Below are 19,705 nucleotides of genomic sequence, written 5' to 3' on the forward strand. Positions count from 1 at the left end.
AATAAAAACTGCCCCCCCCCATAGATAGCCAGCACAGCCACTCATAGACAGCACAGCCACCCATAGAAACGCAGCACAGCTCCCCATAGTCAGCATAGCCCCTCCTAGACAGAACAGACCCCCATAAAGAATGCAGCCCTCCCTCAAAGTTAGAACAGCTTCCCCATAGATAGACAGCACAGTCTCCCATAGTTAGAATAACCCCCATAGAGAGGACAGATTCCCTATAGATAGTAAGCACAGACCCATAGATAGAACAGCACCCCCATAGTCAGCACAGCCCCACCATAGACAGCACAGAACCCTATAGAATAGCCCCCCCCCCCATAGACAGAACAGCCCTCCATAGCTAGTACAGCACCCCCATAGATAATCAGCATAGGCCACCATAGACAGCACAGCTCTTCATAGACAGTCAGCACAGCCCCCCTGTAGATAGTCAGCACAGTCCCTGGTAGATAGCCAGCAACCCCCCCCTCCCTCCCCCCATAGACAGAAGAACACCTCTAGGTAGACATTTCAGTCAAATGCCCCCAAGCCCACACTCAGTTTTATTCAGAAATCGCAGACACAAACAACTCCCCACCCTCCCACACAGTGTGCTGTGCGACCCAAACATGTGTCAGTTCCCTGCTCCCTTGCAGAACTATAACCACTCACCTCACAGCATGTGTCATTAGTGGTAAGAACACGGCACTGCTGCTTCTCTCCTCTCAGGCTGTACACGTGCGAGATCAGCCTGAGAAGAGATGCTCCCCCTGCCTGCGCGCCTGGGTTTTGCAGTGTAAATTATTGCCGCTTTTAAAAAAAAAACTGGAGATTTCTTACCAAATCTCTCACTTTCTGAATCTGTCATCCTATTAAATTTCACCCATAGAATCCAGAGTTAGATTGCCTATACGACTTTAGACAGCACAGTTCCTGAGTATCCAGTGGCTCAGCCAGGGCAAAATAAAGTAGGGTATCCATGTTGAGAGCTGCATTTTCCTTATGTGAATAAAATCCCTTTAAGATATCTAGACATCAGTGGCCTGGAGAAATGCCATTGCTGCTTGGCACATCCTTCTAGCAGTAAATTACTTAAAACAAAATGACTTCTTGTTCTGGAAATGTCTCTAGTTTAAAAATGCCAGAAATGCAATACAAGGAATAAGTGGGACCATTGTCTTACTTTAATAGAGATAATGAGCCCTTTGAGTCATTTAGTCTGTCTACTTCTTGTATAACATATATCCAAACGTCACTGCAAAACTCTGTCCAATGCAGTTAGGGATAGTTAAACAAATGACCTAAGAAACACTTGGAGAACAGGTCACTTACTGAAAAGCGCAGCAGCTCCATCAATTAATATCTGAAATTCCCAAGACCCTTCTCTTATTTTCCAGCATAGATAGATCTTACTTTATGAAGTCTGCTGCTCTTGCGCTGCTGAATATTAAAATGACTTTTCCTTTCTCCTAATACTAATGAGTTTAACTTCAGTTGGAGTAAGAGATCTACTAAACACTAATACAATTTTTCATATACATCGCTCCATCTATCATTTTATTTATTTAATAACAGTTTCTTATATAGCGCATACATATTCCGCAGCGCTGTACAGAGAAAATTTGAACATTCACATCAGTCCCTGTCCCAGTGCAGCTTACAATCTATATTCCCTACCACATGTACACGCACACACAGACATTCTAGGGTTAATTTTTGGGGGGAACCAATTAGCCTACCAGTATATTTTGGATTGTGGGAGGAAACCGGAGTACCGAAGGGAAACCCAGGCAAGTATGGGGAGAATATACAAACTCCACACAGTTAGGGCCATGGTAGGAATCTAACCCATGACCTCAGTGCTGTGAGGCAGCAATGCTAACCATTACACCACCCTTACTGCCCAATATCATAGTAGCAATTTATTTGGAAGAATACTCTATAAGATGCAAGGCTTTTATAGCCTGCTCTTTAAGAAATATTGTCAGGCAGTACATATACAGGTACAGTGGATTAACATGATGTAAAGCCAAGGGCTGTATATAACACCAAGTGTCCCGTAACCCACCTTCTGAAGACTTTTATCTTACTATGCAGCATGCCGCCTTTTTTCTACCATTTTTAACATTGACCTAATTCAGCATAGATCGCTAATCAGAGAATCAGTAATGAGTGCACCTGTGCACCTGCCGGGTGGCCTGGAAACCGTGAACTGTGTGGGGTCAAGAGGACTGAGTTTGAGAACCCCTGTTCTAGAGGGTGCTAAATAAATAAGGAGTAGATTCTGATTGGTTGCCCATAGCAACATCACATGCGAAGTAGAATACACATCTTAGAAAATTTTCCCCATACTGTATAAACATGCATGCATACAGCCACACACGTATCCACTTGTATACATACTAGGAATGGGCAACGGCTACTTTTCGCGTTTTGGGTTTTTTGTTCTGATTACCTTCAGGTTTTGGATTCTGATGGGATTTGCCAAAACACCCCCAAACATTTTGGGTTTTGGGTTCTAATTTAAAAAAAAAAAAAAAAAAAGCATAAAAACTGCTAAAATCGCAGAATTTCTGGTTTTTTGTTGCTCCTACGCTATAATTAACCTCAATAACATTAATTTCCACTTATTTCAAGTCTATTCTGAACACCTCACACCTCACAATATTGTTTTTAGGGCAAAAGGTTGCACCGAGGTAGCTGGATAATTACGCTAAGCCACACAAGTGTGCGTCACAAACATGTGGCTCATCTAGGAGTGGCACTGCAGTGGCAGACAGGATGGCAGTTTGATAAACTAGGCCCCAAAAAGTCCCCTATCTGGCTTGATCGTGTTTACCACCAGCCGAGGAGCAGTGGGAGATTGGTGCAGCAATGCCATAGCTGCAAAGGAGTGGAACCTTATGACCACAGGCGACGACCAGCCGAGGAGCAGTGGGCGATTGGTGCAGCAATGCAATAGCTGCAAAGAGGTGGAACCTTCTGACCACAGGCGACGACCAGCCGAGGATCAGTGGGCGATTGGTGCAGCATTGCAATAGCTGCAAAGGGATGGAACCTACTGACCACAGGCGACAACCAGCCGAGGACCATTGGGTGATTGGTGCAGCAATGCAATATCTGCAAAGGAGTGGAACCTTTTGACCACAGGTGGCGACCAGCCAAGGAGCAGTGGATGGTTGGTGCAGCAATGATATAGCTGCAAAGGGGTGGAACCTTCTGACCACAGGTGGCGACCAGCTGAGGAGCAGTTGGTCTGCGAGTGTGCTGTGCTGTGTATCTGTTTTTATCAGTTTAATATCCAATAAGACCACTATCTGGTTTGATCGTGTTTACCACCAGCCGAGGAGCAGTGGGCGATTCGGCAGCCTTCTGCAGGCAGTGGCAGAAATGCTCCTGTCACTTAGGCCGTATTCTGACGGCATCTGGTTGCGTGATGCAGGGTGAGAGCGGCAGCAGCAGACTCCCGGAATAATAAAGGGAATATACCCATCTGCATTACAGTGTCTGTGAATGTGACAGTCATTTACGTGTTATCTGTGCTTAAGGTACAGTGCCTACATTAACTACACTGCAGAATGGCTTACCGGAGACACCTGTAACACCCTATAGATGCACCAGCAGAGAGGTATTATACGTACCGCAGTAGAATGGAATGGAACCTACTGTCCAGACATAACCAGGCGATGACCAGTCGAGGAGCAGTGGGCGATTCATGCAGCAATCAATGACTCTCAGCAGTGGGATTGGTCTGTCATGTGATATTACCACTTGAGCGCAAACAGTTGTATGTGACTAAAGACGAGTCCACTTATCTCACTTATCAATGACTCTCAGCAGACGCGATATTATACAATAAAATATCGTATCGCATTTTTATTGTACAACCACCCTGATGGGTCCTTCCAATGTTAAATGCCCCCCCATTGTCAATGCCACCCCAAGGATCAACGCCAACCCGAAGCGTGGCGAGCACAGCGAACCCGCAAGGGGCGGCGGTACACGTCCCCTGACCTTTTCACACCCCCACTATCCACGTCGGCATGGAGTTGATTTTAGATAGTGAGGCGAGTGCAGCAAGCCACCGAACCGGATGCGTGGCGAGCGGACGTACAATACATGTAAAGTAATACGCATCCCCTAGCGGGGCTCGCTGCGCTTGCCACGCTTCGGGCTCGGTGGCTCGCTGTGCTCGCTACACTATCTAAAATCAACTACACGCCGACGTGGATAGTGGGGGTATGAAAAGGTCACTGTGCTCACCACGCTTCTGGTTGGCGTTGATCCTGGGGGTGGCGTTGACAATGAGGGGGCATTTTACATTGTAAGGACCCATCAGGGTGGTTGTACAATAAAAAATCTTATACCATCGCATTGCATGCATCGTATGCGGTTATTTGGCATGCGATGCTATCGTATAAAATGCCATAAGATGAAAATATTGGGCGCAAATATTGGAAACAAGTACCAAAAAAAAATTGAAATCTCCCTGTATAAACTGGCTCTACAGAGACAAGATGTCCTCGTCACTCGTCATCCTCCTCCTTTGATTTCTCGCCCCCTTCAGTGTGTACTTCCTCATCCTCACAGATTATCAATTCGTCCCTGCTGGATTCCACAATCACAGGTCCCGTTATAATCTCTGGAGGCAATTCCTGGTCTTTAATGAATAATTCATTTTTATAAACATCATCTTCTCCACATTTTGCGGAAGCAACCTCCTTTGCCGCTCACTGACCAGGTTCCCTGCTTCCAAACTGCCTTTTTTTCCTGCCAGTACAGGTACGGACTGTCTGACACATCTACTTGGATGCTGTTACCAAAGTAATCCTCCATTTTTTCAATGGTGATAGCATCCAATGCAGCAACAGTAGACATGTCAGCAATCGTTGCCAGGTCCTTTAGACCAGACCAGATGTCCAAACCTCCTGCCTACCCTGCATCCCTGCCAGCAGGTTGTGTGGAAAATCGCAGCTGTTTCCTCGCAGACACAGTGTGGGAGAAAATGAAGGAGGAGCTGGGGCCGTGTCACGGTCCCCTTCAGATGACAATCTCCTGACCAGCAGGTCTTTGCACCTTTGTAGACTTGTGTCCGCCGGAATCAGAGACACAACATACTCTTTAAACCGAGGATCGAGCACGGTGGCCAGAATGTAATTCAGTGACTTTAACAGACTGACCACCCATGTATCCTGGCAAAGCGTATGGAGGGATTCATCCACAAGAGCGACATGCTTTGCGGAATCACAACTCTTTAGCTCATCCTTCACTTTCTCCAGCTAATTCTGCAACAGCCTGATCACGGGAATCACCTGACTAATGCTAGCAGTTTCAGAACAGACTTCAAGTGTGGCTAGTTGAAATGGCTGGAGAACCTTGCACAACACGGAAATCAGCCTCCACTGCGCTTGAGTCAGGTGCAACCCTGCTCCTCTGCCTATGTCGTAGGTGGTTGTGCAGGCTTGAATGGCCTTTTGCTGCTCCTCCATCCTCTGCAGCATATAGAGGATGGAGTTCTAGCTTGTCACTACCTCTTGTTTAAGCTGATGGCAGGGCAAGTTGAGGAGTTTTTGCTGCCGCTCCAGCCTTCGGCAGGCAGTGGCAGAATGCTGAAAGTGTCCGCAAATTTTGCAGGCCACTACAAGTATCGCCTGCACACTCCTGTCACTTCTGATGAAATGCTGCACCACCAAATTTATTGTGTGGGCAAAACATGGCACGTGCTGGAAATTGCCCATGTGTAATGCCCGCACAATGTTACTGGCGTTGTCCGACACCACAAATCCCTAGGAGAGTCTAAGGGGGGTAAGCCACTGGGAGATAATTTCCCTCAGTTTCTCTAAGAGGTTGTTGGCATTGTGCCTCTTTTTGGAAGGAGCTGGCGTGCAGGAGATGCTGCTACTGCTGTTGCTGTGGAAGGCGATGCATCTACCCAGTGGTCTGTCACAGTCATATAACCCTTAGTTTGCCCTGATCCACTTGTCCACATATCTGTAGTTAAGTGGGTACAGCCACATTTTTCAGGGCACAGGACACTTTTTCTGACGTCCCTGTACATCCCGGGTATCGCCTGCCTAGTGAAGTGGAATTTAGACGGGATTTGGTACCAAGGACACAATACCTCCATCAACCGTCTAAATCCCACTCCACTGAGGGCGGCCACCGGTCGCACTTCTAACACCAACATAGCTGTCAAGGCCGCAGTTATCCCCTTTGCCGTAGGATAGCATGCGATGCTATCGTATAAAATGCCATAAGATGAAAATATTGGGCGCAAATATTGGAAACAAGTACCAAAAAAAAATTGAAATCTCCCTGTATAAACTGGCTCTACAGAGACAAGATGTCCTCGTCACTCGTCATCCTCCTCCTTTGATTTCTCGCCCCCTTCAGTGTGTACTTCCTCATCCTCACAGATTATCAATTCGTCCCTGCTGGATTCCACAATCACAGGTCCCGTTATAATCTCTGGAGGCAATTCCTGGTCTTTAATGAATAATTCATTTTTATAAACATCATCTTCTCCACATTTTGCGGAAGCAACCTCCTTTGCCGCTCACTGACCAGGTTCCCTGCTTCCAAACTGCCTTTTTTTCCTGCCAGTACAGGTACGGACTGTCTGACACATCTACTTGGATGCTGTTACCAAAGTAATCCTCCATTTTTTCAATGGTGATAGCATCCAATGCAGCAACAGTAGACATGTCAGCAATCGTTGCCAGGTCCTTTAGACCAGACCAGATGTCCAAACCTCCTGCCTACCCTGCATCCCTGCCAGCAGGTTGTGTGGAAAATCGCAGCTGTTTCCTCGCAGACACAGTGTGGGAGAAAATGAAGGAGGAGCTGGGGCCGTGTCACGGTCCCCTTCAGATGACAATCTCCTGACCAGCAGGTCTTTGCACCTTTGTAGACTTGTGTCCGCCGGAATCAGAGACACAACATACTCTTTAAACCGAGGATCGAGCACGGTGGCCAGAATGTAATTCAGTGACTTTAACAGACTGACCACCCATGTATCCTGGCAAAGCGTATGGAGGGATTCATCCACAAGAGCGACATGCTTTGCGGAATCACAACTCTTTAGCTCATCCTTCACTTTCTCCAGCTAATTCTGCAACAGCCTGATCACGGGAATCACCTGACTAATGCTAGCAGTTTCAGAACAGACTTCAAGTGTGGCTAGTTGAAATGGCTGGAGAACCTTGCACAACACGGAAATCAGCCTCCACTGCGCTTGAGTCAGGTGCAACCCTGCTCCTCTGCCTATGTCGTAGGTGGTTGTGCAGGCTTGAATGGCCTTTTGCTGCTCCTCCATCCTCTGCAGCATATAGAGGATGGAGTTCTAGCTTGTCACTACCTCTTGTTTAAGCTGATGGCAGGGCAAGTTGAGGAGTTTTTGCTGCCGCTCCAGCCTTCGGCAGGCAGTGGCAGAATGCTGAAAGTGTCCGCAAATTTTGCAGGCCACTACAAGTATCGCCTGCACACTCCTGTCACTTCTGATGAAATGCTGCACCACCAAATTTATTGTGTGGGCAAAACATGGCACGTGCTGGAAATTGCCCATGTGTAATGCCCGCACAATGTTACTGGCGTTGTCCGACACCACAAATCCCTAGGAGAGTCTAAGGGGGGTAAGCCACTGGGAGATAATTTCCCTCAGTTTCTCTAAGAGGTTGTTGGCATTGTGCCTCTTTTTGGAAGGAGCTGGCGTGCAGGAGATGCTGCTACTGCTGTTGCTGTGGAAGGCGATGCATCTACCCAGTGGTCTGTCACAGTCATATAACCCTTAGTTTGCCCTGATCCACTTGTCCACATATCTGTAGTTAAGTGGGTACAGCCACATTTTTCAGGGCACAGGACACTTTTTCTGACGTCCCTGTACATCCCGGGTATCGCCTGCCTAGTGAAGTGGAATTTAGACGGGATTTGGTACCAAGGACACAATACCTCCATCAACCGTCTAAATCCCACTCCACTGAGGGCGGCCACCGGTCGCACTTCTAACACCAACATAGCTGTCAAGGCCGCAGTTATCCCCTTTGCCGTAGGATGACTGCTGTCGTATTTCGTTCTCATGGCAAACTACTGTTGGACAGTCAATTGCTTAGTTAAAGACGTAGCGGTCTTACGACTTCCCCTCTGGGATGATGACTGACTCCCAGCAATAGCAGCAGCGGCAGTAGTAGGTGTAGCGCTTCAGGATCCTCCGGAGGAGCCTCGGATAGAAGAGGAGTCAGTCATGCTGGTGACACGGCCTGCAGGACTCCCCTTGATCTGGATGAGGAGGGAGTTGGTGGTGTGCTTATCAGGCGCTTGGCTCCAACAGAGAACCAAGGGATTTAAGTGTCCCTGGACTGCTAGCCACAGTTCCTGAACTAAACATTGATTTATGAAAGGTCTTCAGGTGACGTATAAGGGAGGATGTCCCTAGGTGGGCAAGATCCTTACCCCTGCTTATTGGGGCTTTACATAAGCTACATTTGTTGTCCGGATTTGGATAATAAAATTCCAGACCGTAGAGGTGGATTTATTGGTCCTCTGCCCAGGCATGACAATGGGCTTTTTCATCCCATGGACAACAACTGTTTCCCACCCTGTTGCCTCATTTAAGCAAACCACATCAGCATCCTCCTCATCAACTTCCTCCACAGTGCCAGCTACATCAATATCCTCCTCTCGGTCTACAACATTGACAACTTCATTATCTAAATCAGGAACTGCACTGTGGGTGATCCTTCCAGCATATGCAAAGGGAGTGCTGAAAATGGTGGAAGGAGCCACCTCTTCCTGTACAGCGATAGGAACGTCAGGCATCGCAACCACCAACACCCTTGAACTCTCCTTGGGGGTTTGTGATAACATGTCTTCTTTAGTAGGCAGAGATGTTTGCTGTGTTTTTGATGACAGCTGAAATCTCTTCAAATTTCTAAAGGGGGAGTAGGAGGGCTTGCATGGTCATTTGTAGTTAAACCACCAGTCATGAATACAGGCCAGGGCATTAACCATTCCTTGCCACTCCGTGTCGTAAATGGCACACGGCCAATTTTATGTTTCTCCTCCAATGATTTGAATTTATTTTATTTGGTCCTCCTTTTACTCAACTTTGGCTTTTTGGATTTTACATGCCCCGTACTTTGACACTAGACATCGGCCTTGACAGACGACGTCGATAGCATATCATCAACTATGTCATCATTACTACTTGCATTTGTAGCAGATTCAGAAGTAAGAAGAAGCGGCCCTTCATCTTTCCCTAATTGATTCTCCATATTTTGGATCTTCATTATTTTTGTGGAGTTATGCAATTTATTACACCACAGGACAGCACCACTGGAGTGCAAGTATATACAGCAGTAGATGCACCAATAGAAAGGTATTATATATACGGCAGTAAATTAATTATGCCCCACCAGAAAGATATTATATATACGGTAGTAAATTAATTAGGCACCACCAGAAAGATATTATATATACGGTAGTAAATTAATTATGCACCACCAGAAATTTATAACAGTATATAGATGGTAGTAAATTAATTAGGCACCACCAGAAAGATATATGGTAGTACATTAATTATGCACCACCAAAAATATATACGGTAGTAAATTAATTAGGCCCCACCAGAAAGATGTATGGTAGTAAATTAATTATGCACCACCAGAAAGATATGCAGTAGTAAATTAATTAGGCCCCACCAGAAAGATGTACGGTAGTAAATTAATTATGCACCACCAGAAAAATGTATGGTAGTAAATTTATTATGCACCACCAGAAAGATATACGGTAGTAAATTAATTAGGCCCCACCACAAAGATGTACGGTAGTAAATTAATTATGCACCACCAGAAAGATATACAGTAGTAAATTAATTAGGCCCCACCAGAAAGATGTACGGTAGTAAATTAATTATGCACCACCAGAAAGATATACAGTTATAAATTAATTAGGCACCACCAGAGATGTATGGTAGTAAATTAATTAAGCACCACCAGAAAGATATACGGTAGTAAATTAATTAGGCCCCACCAGAAAGATATACGGTAGTAAATTTAATAGGCACCACCAGAAAGATATACAGTAGTAAATTAATTAGGCACCACCAGAAAGATATACGGTAGTAAATTAATTATGCACCACCAGAAAGTTATACAATAGTAAATTAATTAGGCACCACCAGAAAGATATACGGTAGTAAATTAATTAGGCACCACCAGAAAGATATAGGGTAGTAAATGAATTAGGCACCACCAGAACGATATACGGTAGTAAATTAATTAAGCACCACCAGAAAGATATACGGTAGTAAATTAATTATGCACCACCAGAAAGATATACTGTAGTAAGTTAATTAGAAACCACCAGAAAGATATACGGTAGTAAATTAATTAGGCACCACCAGAAAGATATATGGCAGTAAATTAATTATGCAACACCAGAAAGTTATATGGCAGTAAATAAATTATGCACCACCAGAAAGATATTATATATACGTCAGTAAATTAATTAGGCACCACCAAAGAGATATTATTTATACGGCAGGATAATTAATATGCACCAGCAGAGATATTATTTTATTTAGTAGATGCACCAGTACACTGTTAATTTATTAATATTTATTTATGTCAGACTCAGTAGTACAGTAGATGCACCAGCAGAGAATATGTAAGGCTGTAAAAAATACACCAGCAGGGGGGTATTATTAATTATACAGCAGATGCACAAGCAGACTGGTATACAAGTGGTTAATAAGTTTTACAACAGTGCACACTGCAGTCATATACACATGTATGATTGAAGTGGCCAGGTAGAGGTACTACTGCTGACTGGGCTGGCAGCCAGCCACTGGCAGTGCAGAGCACACACCACCAGAGGGTAGAGCAGACAGTGGCACTAGTAGGCACTGGCAGTCGCCCAGCAGCAAAAAAAACACAGCTCCCTAACCTAACAAAGCTCCGCACACTGACTATCCTACTCTCTCTAACCAGCTCAAATCACGAGTGAAAAATGGCGCCAGATGCTCACTCTTTATATAGCGGTCCGGATCTCACAAGAATCCGACGCCGGGCAATGATGTTTTGTCCGTGCGCCCGGATCCGAGTCAGGTGGGAAGTTCCGAGCGCTGCTCGGATCCGGGCTCAGATTGATTACGTTCATGCGGGCTCGGATCTGGGAAATCCAAGCCCGCACATCTCTAATACATACTGTCACACACAATCATAAACATAGTCACACACATACATGTATACATATAATGTCCCCATCCTCCTTCTTACCTCACGCTGGGGCAGATATTTTAAGCCTGGTAAAGTAATAAAGTGGTGATAAAGTGGAAGGTCTCACCAGCCAATCAGCTATGTTTGAAAAATGAAAGTTAGGAGTTGATTGGCTTCTGCATTATCACCTTCCACTTTATCACTTTACCAGGCTTAATACATCTGAACCACTATTACTAGGTGTTCACAGTCTGCAGTGCATCTGCCTCGTCCTCTCTCTCATCTCACATGCTGCTAACAGATTAAAAACTGCTTTCAGTTCATACAGCTGGCAGAGCACTGAGGAAGGAGGCCTAGAAAACATGCTCACCACTGACTCCAGCTCTGGTGTGGACAGCCCATCTCTCGGTACAATGGCCATATGGGATTTGTAGTTTATTTTGAACTACTGAACTCACAGGCTAAGCAATAAAATATAAACATCAAATCCCATGTTCCACTCTTTCTCCTTCCATTGCCAGCCTGGAGCCTCTGATAATGTGTGATTGGGTGCAGAGGAAGTTGCAGGCCCTTGAGGCAGTCCAGACTCCATAGCAGCTGCACCGCTTGCACCCCTGGTAGTTTTATTAATTTAAAGCATTACAAGTTAATATATTAAGTTAATAATTACATTTTGTATTCTGTTTTTTTTATGTAATTATCACACATTTGATAAATATGCTATACTTAGGGGAAATTTTCTAAGATGTGTACTCTACTTCACATGTGATGTTGCTATGAGCAACCAATCAGAATCGACTTATTTATTAAGCACCCTCTAGAAGATAGTAGACAGGATCTGATTGGTTGCCCATAGCAATATCACATGTGAAGTAGAATACACATCTTAGTAAATCCCCCCCTTACTGTTTTAAGATGATTACTCCCTTCAGTGATATTAACAAGTGGGATTTATACTCAGCATATACTTGGAAAAGTGAAGTGCTTCTCCTCATTACAGGGGTTCAAAATTAGGGGAAAAGCTTAAATAGGTAGAGTGATAAAGAAGCTGTGTAGTGGAAGCACACACTGACTCTGGACTTGTTCACTATAGTCTTATTTTGTCAGGATGACTTCAGTCCAGGGGTTCAAGGGAAGGGGGAACAGTGTGGAACTGAGTTCTACCACTTCTAATGGTAGGGGGAACTAGTTTCCCCCTCCCCCACAGTCCTTCACAGTAATTCCAACAGCATCCTTTCGAGGCACTAAATACTGTATGTGATATTAAGCCATCACAAAGTACTATTGCTGTGGGCATTATGTGTAAGGAGCACTTTTTCTGGGGGCATTGTGTATTAGCAACAATACTTTGCCACATACATGTATAAGGAGTATTACTTGGTAGTGTAACATGAATAAGGGTCACTATTGAGTGACATAATGTGAATAAGGGGCACTACTGTGTCATAACTTGAATAAGGGGCACTACTATGTGTGTAATATGAATCAGGGGCTTTATATGTGGTGAAATTAATTATATTGTGCTACTGTGTGGAATAATTTATGTTGGGGATTCTATTGTGTGACCAATGTTCTTTTATAAATACAGGAGGTCGGGCAAACATTTATAGTTGCCAAAAACCCTGGAACTGGCCGGGGCTCACCTAATGGGGAAAATTGGGAAATGAGCTCCACCACCCCTCCAGAACCACATTAAGCTCTGCTTCAGACCAGTAACTATAACACAGTAAACATTCACGATCCTCTCACCAGCTTACAGAGATCTACTTCATAGTAACTGAGCATGAAGAAAAGAGAAAAAGAAACTCGGGGGCGGGGGGGTGTACGCTCAATTCCATAAGACACGGTTATCTAATCAAGAATGTTAAGATCAATTTTATTGAAATTCATTCAAATCTATATATCTCCTTCTGCTAATTTGAATACCTTGTGTGAGTACAAATACCCTGAAAAAATATGGAGCAGTAATATGGATTATATGAAGGAAGGTATATGGTACTTGTACTCCATTCAGAAAGCCAACACTTTATAATATAGTCAAAAAGGACTAATACAAAACATCAGCGATCATTAACAGTTATGATATGTATATACTAGGTGCAACAATTTTGCATGCAAATAAAATATGATTCATTTTATAGCGAAGTTGGTGGTTTGTAGTAGGATTAAAGAAGAACCGGTTAATTTGTAGCTATTTCGAGCAGCCAAGCAAAACTGTATCGACGCACCCATGGAAAGAACTCTAGGGCCAAAAGTTAGTTTTTAACCTTGATTTTTAAACAAATGATACAATGTGCAATTGTAAAATAACAATTTGTCAGAAGCGGAAAACAAAATATTTAAAATGGTACCTTATTTCTGAATTTTGGATAAGGATGAACAGAGAAAAAGGGATTGTAATTTTCGCACAGGCCACCTAGTAGGTTTTATTTCTTTTCCCTTACATTTTAGACATACCTGAGCAGGAGCCCTTTCCCTCTTATTATAGAAGAGGGGTCGGGTCTCTGGGTGACCTGTTTGCAGAGAAAGGGAAGGACATATCAGGGCCTGTGTGTCATCACCTGAGCTCCTGAAGGTAAACAGCCTTTCTTCCCACTGTCTTTGTATGCTCCAACTCTTAGTCCTCAGCCATGGCTTTGTAAGCAGGGATGTAGCATGGGCGGCCAGTTCTCTGGCTTGTAGGGAGGGCATATGTGCACGGCAGGGCCGGTGCAAGACTTATCAGCATCCTAGGCAAAATGTCAACCTACTTCCCCCCCCCCCCCCCATACTGTCACCAATACCCAATTTCCAACCCCTTAAGGCATACTTGCCTAACATTCCGGAATGGCAGGGATGCCCCCAAAAGTCAGGTGGTCCTCCCAGCTCCCCGGGAAGGTGGGCAAGTCCCCTGCTTTCCCTGGAGGCCTACCTTTGCCACCCACAACAGAGTGCAAGGAGGAGGGTGCAGCAAAGTAGGGAAGTATAGCTCAAGGGAAAGTATTGAGGTGAGGTCTTAGAAGTTCCACCGCAGCCACCTACATTAAGTACAACAAGGATGTCTATGAGGATCATAGACATCCTTCATTTTTTGATAGGCAGACTTTATGGCGCCCCCCAGATTCTGGCGCCCTAGGCAGCTGCCTAAAGCTGCCTAATGGTAGAGCCGGCCCTGGTTCACGGTCCCATGCACATTGCATTGGAGCCTGCAAGTCACACCGCCAGTTGGAGAGTTGAGTCAGATTGCAGCCAAGCCAGGAAGCCTTGGCTGGAATTGCATGCAATATAGTATATGCAAAAGAACCACATAGAATATATCGCATGCGATCCTGCCGCCCGGAAGGTCCTGGGCGATTGCCGGTGACTTCTTGGAGAAGTCGCCCTAGTTTTATGGACAGCTTTAGTCAGCAAAATGAGTCTATCTGGTACTAGATGGTAGCTCTTCTACCAAATATTAGAATGAAAACTAAAATATACTCATTCATTAAAAAGTATTGAATCATTATTATATATTAATAAAATGTAAAAGTTTAAAATGATATATCTTATATATAATTGCATGAACTCTGCCTCTGCATATATCAGTAATGTGTAAAACAACTTTGAAAATCAAAGCTGTCTCTTTTTACAGCACATTGCTGTTCAGATACCAATGAAAAGCATTCAGCAGTTGGCATTGTAACAATCCAATCTAATTGCAAATACGATGAATGCTGCTTCAAGACATTAAAGTAATGTTCAGTCTTACATTGTTACCCTTTTAACGATTGATTTTACTATAAAACTTGCCCTCACTTCAGATGTTGACCGCAACAACAATATACGGGCCAATATCTTGTGCATGGAATTTAAGAGGAGCTGCTCTGAAACAAATATAGATGATTCTTTTATGTGAACTACACTGGTATCTGCTTGCCAACCTTTTTCTATAAGGCAATTTCATCACTATTCAGGAACCTTTATTATAACAAGGCTCATTTGCATTTTTCTTTTAGCATTTTGAATCTTAGCAGTATGCCCCATCCCATTCTCTTCATAATATTAATGACATGAATGTGAAAGACTTTCACAGCACTAATCTGCACCAAAAAGTACTCAGTGATGTCGCTACAAGATAATAGTGGGACACAGGGGGGGACGGGGACTCTACAGGTGGGGGTCACCTGTAGAGTGTGGCACCATAGTACTACTCAGTAACAGGAGCCGGGTGCCTCACTTCAACATTGGGCCAGACGCACAAAGCTTCAAAAAGTGATAAAGTGGAGAGTGATAAACAACCAGCCAATCAGCTCCTAGCTGTCATATTACAGGGTGTTTTAAAAATGTAAGGTACAGATGGAGCTCAGCCCATCTTTGCCATTCCACCAGGGGGGCGCGCGCACACAAGACCCTCGCGTGCCCCCTGGCAACGGAGCCTGCCTCCGGTCCACGCCGCCTCCCCGCCATCGCCGCAGGTACCGCTCTCCACCCCAAACGCCCTCCTAACCCTGCCCGTCTCCCTGAAGCGGAGACGGGCAGGGACAAGCAGCGTCCCCGCCCAGAGACTGGCACGCGCGTGTGAGATGCATGCGCGTCCCAGTTCAGAGTAGCCACTGTCCGCCGGCGCTCGCCAGTGGGGAGGGTCTGGCGAGCCCCGGCCAAGGATGGCAGGGGCTACATCTGTTGGAGCTGATTGGCTGGTTGTTTATCACTCTCCACTTTATCACTTTTTGAATTTTGATGCATTTGGCCAACACCGGACATCAGACTGGGAAAGTGACACAGGGAAGGAAACATTCGCCATCACTGGACAGTCACTGGTTGCTACTTTTACTTTCCCGATCTGACGTCTGCATTAAAACCGCAAGATAGGACGCACTGCCAGAGGGAAATCCTAAAATATACACATTTAAGGCCTATTTTCACCCAGGTATGGGTGAGTGCAATATTATCCACCAGTCTACCTTTTTCTACCTTACTTAAGTTATATGTAGAGATGTGTGGCGGCCACTTTTTCGGGTTTTGGTTTTGGATCTGGATCTCCCTTCGTGTTTTGGTTCTGGATTGGTTTTGGCAAAACCACCCTTGTGGGTTTTGGTTTTGGATCTGGATTTTTATGAAAAAATGCTACAAATGGCTAAAATAACAGAATTTGGGCCTGTTTTTGCCCCTAAAGTATTATTAACCTCAATAACATTAGTTTCCACTCATTTCTAGTCAATTTTGATCACTTCACAGCTCACAAAATTGTTTTCATTTACTGTAGTTGGGCCAAAAGGGTATACCGAGGTAGCTGGATGACTAAGCTAAGCGACAGCAGTGGGCATCACATACATGTGGACCTTACACTTCCAACCTGGCACATCTTGGAAGCAGAGCGGCACTGCAGGGGCAGACAGGGTGGCAGTTTAATAAACTATCCCAAAAAAAGAGAAATGCTCCAAAGAGCAAAAAATACATGACTGGTGGTAGCAGCTTCAGCACTTCTATCAGGTTGCTGATCTCCCACTATTTGGTCCTCCATCATCCTCCAAAAATGTGTTTTTATTTTACACTGGACACAGCCTGTCACACTGGACACAGCCCCTTGGACACTGGACACTGCCCCTGGACACAGCCCCTGGACACTGGACACAGCCCATCACCCTGGACACAGCCCCTGGACAATGGACGCAGCCTCTGGACACAGCTCCTGAACACTGGACACAGCCGTCACACTGGACACTGCCCCTTGACCTTGCCCCAGGACACTGGACACAGCCTGTCACCCTGGACACAGCCCCATGACAATGGACACAGCCCATTACCCTGGACACAGCCCCTGGACACAGCCTCTGGACAATGGACACAGCCTCTGGACACCTCCCCGGGACACAGTTCCTGTACACTAGACACAGCCGTCACACTGGACACAGCCCCTGGACACTGGACACAGCTCCTGTACACTGGACACAACCCCTGTACACCGGACACAGCCCCTGTACACTGGACACAACTCCTGTACATAGCCCCTGTACACTGGAAACAGCCCCTGTACACTGGACACAGCCCCTGTCACACTGGACACAACCCCTGTACACAGCCCCTGTACACTGGACACTGCCCCTGGACACTGGACACAGCTCCTGTACACAGCTCCTGTACACTGGACACAACCCCTGTACACTTGACACAGCCCCTGTACACAGCCCCTGGACACAGCCCCTGTACACTGGACACAACCCCTGTAAACTGGACACAAACCCTATACACTGGACACAGACCCTGTCACACTGTACACAGGCCCTGTCACACTGGACACAAGTCCTGTCACACTGAACACAGCCCCTTGTACACTGGCCACTGCAGCCCCTGTACACTGGATTTGTGTACAGCAGCCCCTGCAGACCCTAATCGAGTGAGCAGCAGAAAAATAATATATTATTATTATAGCACAGCACAGAGCACAACCACCCTCTTCCCTCTCCTATGCTGGAGTAAAGATGGCGGGGCGCGCGTGCATCTTATATAGAATCCAGATCCCACGAGAATCCGACAGCGCGATGATGACGTTTTGCCTCGTTTTCGGTCCGGAATTTAGGCGGGAACTCCCGAGCCGGCTCGGATCCAGACTCGGATTGCGATATTCGGATCTGTCGGATCCCGGAGATCCTGACCCGCTCATCTCTAGTTATATGTGAGTATATTTTTAGCATTCAGGCACCGCAGGTACTTTTTTGTGCAGAATAGTACTCTATAACAAAAACAAATAAGAGAGAGCTATGTGGGAGTTCATCAGACAGATAAATAAATATATAGACAGAGATAGATATAGACAGACAGACAGAAAGATATAGATAGATATTTGACACAGATATAGTTAGATATAGACAGACAGGTAGATAAAGATATTAGACAGACAGGTAGAGATAGATAAATATTAAACAGACAGGTATAGATACAGACATACAGACAGGTATAGATACAGACATACAGGTATAGATAGATATAGACAGGCAGACAGACAGAGATAGATAGACAGATATACATAGATATAGACAGACAAACAGGTAAATAGATATAGATAGACAGAGAGAGAGAGAGACATGTAAAAACACTCACTCAGTCAGCTCCTCTGTAGGGTCCTGGGCCGTCTCCCTCTATTGATAAGTGCAGAGCTCCACAGCACACTGGGATCAGCCGGGGACATCTATTGGCTCCTGGCAGTACTGCAGTCAGCAGTAACTCGGGAGCCATCCTCTGCAGATCCCACTCCTCTACCTCCCCCGACCCTAACCCTGGCGCTGGTGAGTGCTTCATGTTGCCGGCACTGCTGTCTGTCATGCAGTGTGACAGGCAGCACCAGCCGGCAGTAGCAGGGTGCAGAGCAGGGAGAGCGCCTCTACTGGTCGGCGCCTCCCTGCTCTGCAGGGGTACCCATCATTAGGAGGTGCCTGTGCACCCCTGGCACATGCCTATGGCTGCAGCCCATCATCCACAGTCCTGAATTTTCTGCAGGTCCCTACACTGGCATTTATACCCCACTACATTGCATAAGACAGCCCTGTATATATGTTCCCCTCTGTATTGAAAGCTGGTCCCCTCTATATTGAAAGCTAATTTAATGATGAGTTGCATAGTCTTGAAGATGGGTTGCAAATTATGACAACATCCCCTCTGTTTGATTTGCTAAATACTAGAAAGGCGTGGGGGTATGGTTTCCTGAAATCTGACCCTGTCTGAACTTCAGGAATCCAAGGGAATCTGACCATGGCTCAGGTTTTCCTAGCTTGCACAAATTTTAAAATGAGGCAAAAGATCATCTTCTTGATTCCCTTGATTCTTCTTGATCATCTTCCAATCCCTGATTGGCTGAGCTATGCGTCTCCATGGAGACGCATAAGCCAAAGACGCTCTCAGCCTCTGTAGCGCTGGGACAGCGCAACAGAAGCTGTTAGCAGCATCGGAGATAGTCGGTTCTCCCCGCTGTCAGTGCGGGGGGAGCCGGCTGTGAAGAGGACAGCGCTGGACCTGGATCGGTAAGTATGTGGTTGTAAAAGTGAGGTGTGTGAATGTGTGTGTAATAAAGTTTTACTTCTCTGTGTGTGTGTTTTCTTTTAACATTCTTTTTACAGGTGGACTACAAGTCCCAGCGGGCCCATTAATGCCCCGCATGCTGGGACTTGTGGTTCTCCAAGTCCCAGCATGCGAGGGAGGTCTGCTGGCACTTGTAGTTCTCCTGTATCAAGCAATGTTATGTATGTAAGATTTAACCATATCAGGCCGGCGTCCACTGGCCACGGACGCCGGTGACAGCCCCGGGCTTCAGCCCTGGACGGGTGAAGCCTGGGGGGGACCCCTTTATGGGGGGGTCCCCACTCCTCCAGGTACCCCGCCCAAGGCTGACCAGCCACGGTGCTCATGTTTCAGCTGGGGGACCTTATATAAAAAGTGTCCCCCGGCTGTGGCATGACACCGAGGGCTGTTGGAGCCCAGTGCTGGTTTCAAAATACAGGGGAATCCCAGATTTTTTGTCCCCCGTATTTTTGGAACCAGGACCAGTCCAA

The sequence above is a fragment of the Crinia signifera genome, chromosome 5, assembly GCF_055691185.1.
Source record: "Crinia signifera chromosome 5, ASM5569118v1, whole genome shotgun sequence".
NCBI lineage: Eukaryota > Metazoa > Chordata > Amphibia > Anura > Myobatrachidae > Crinia > Crinia signifera.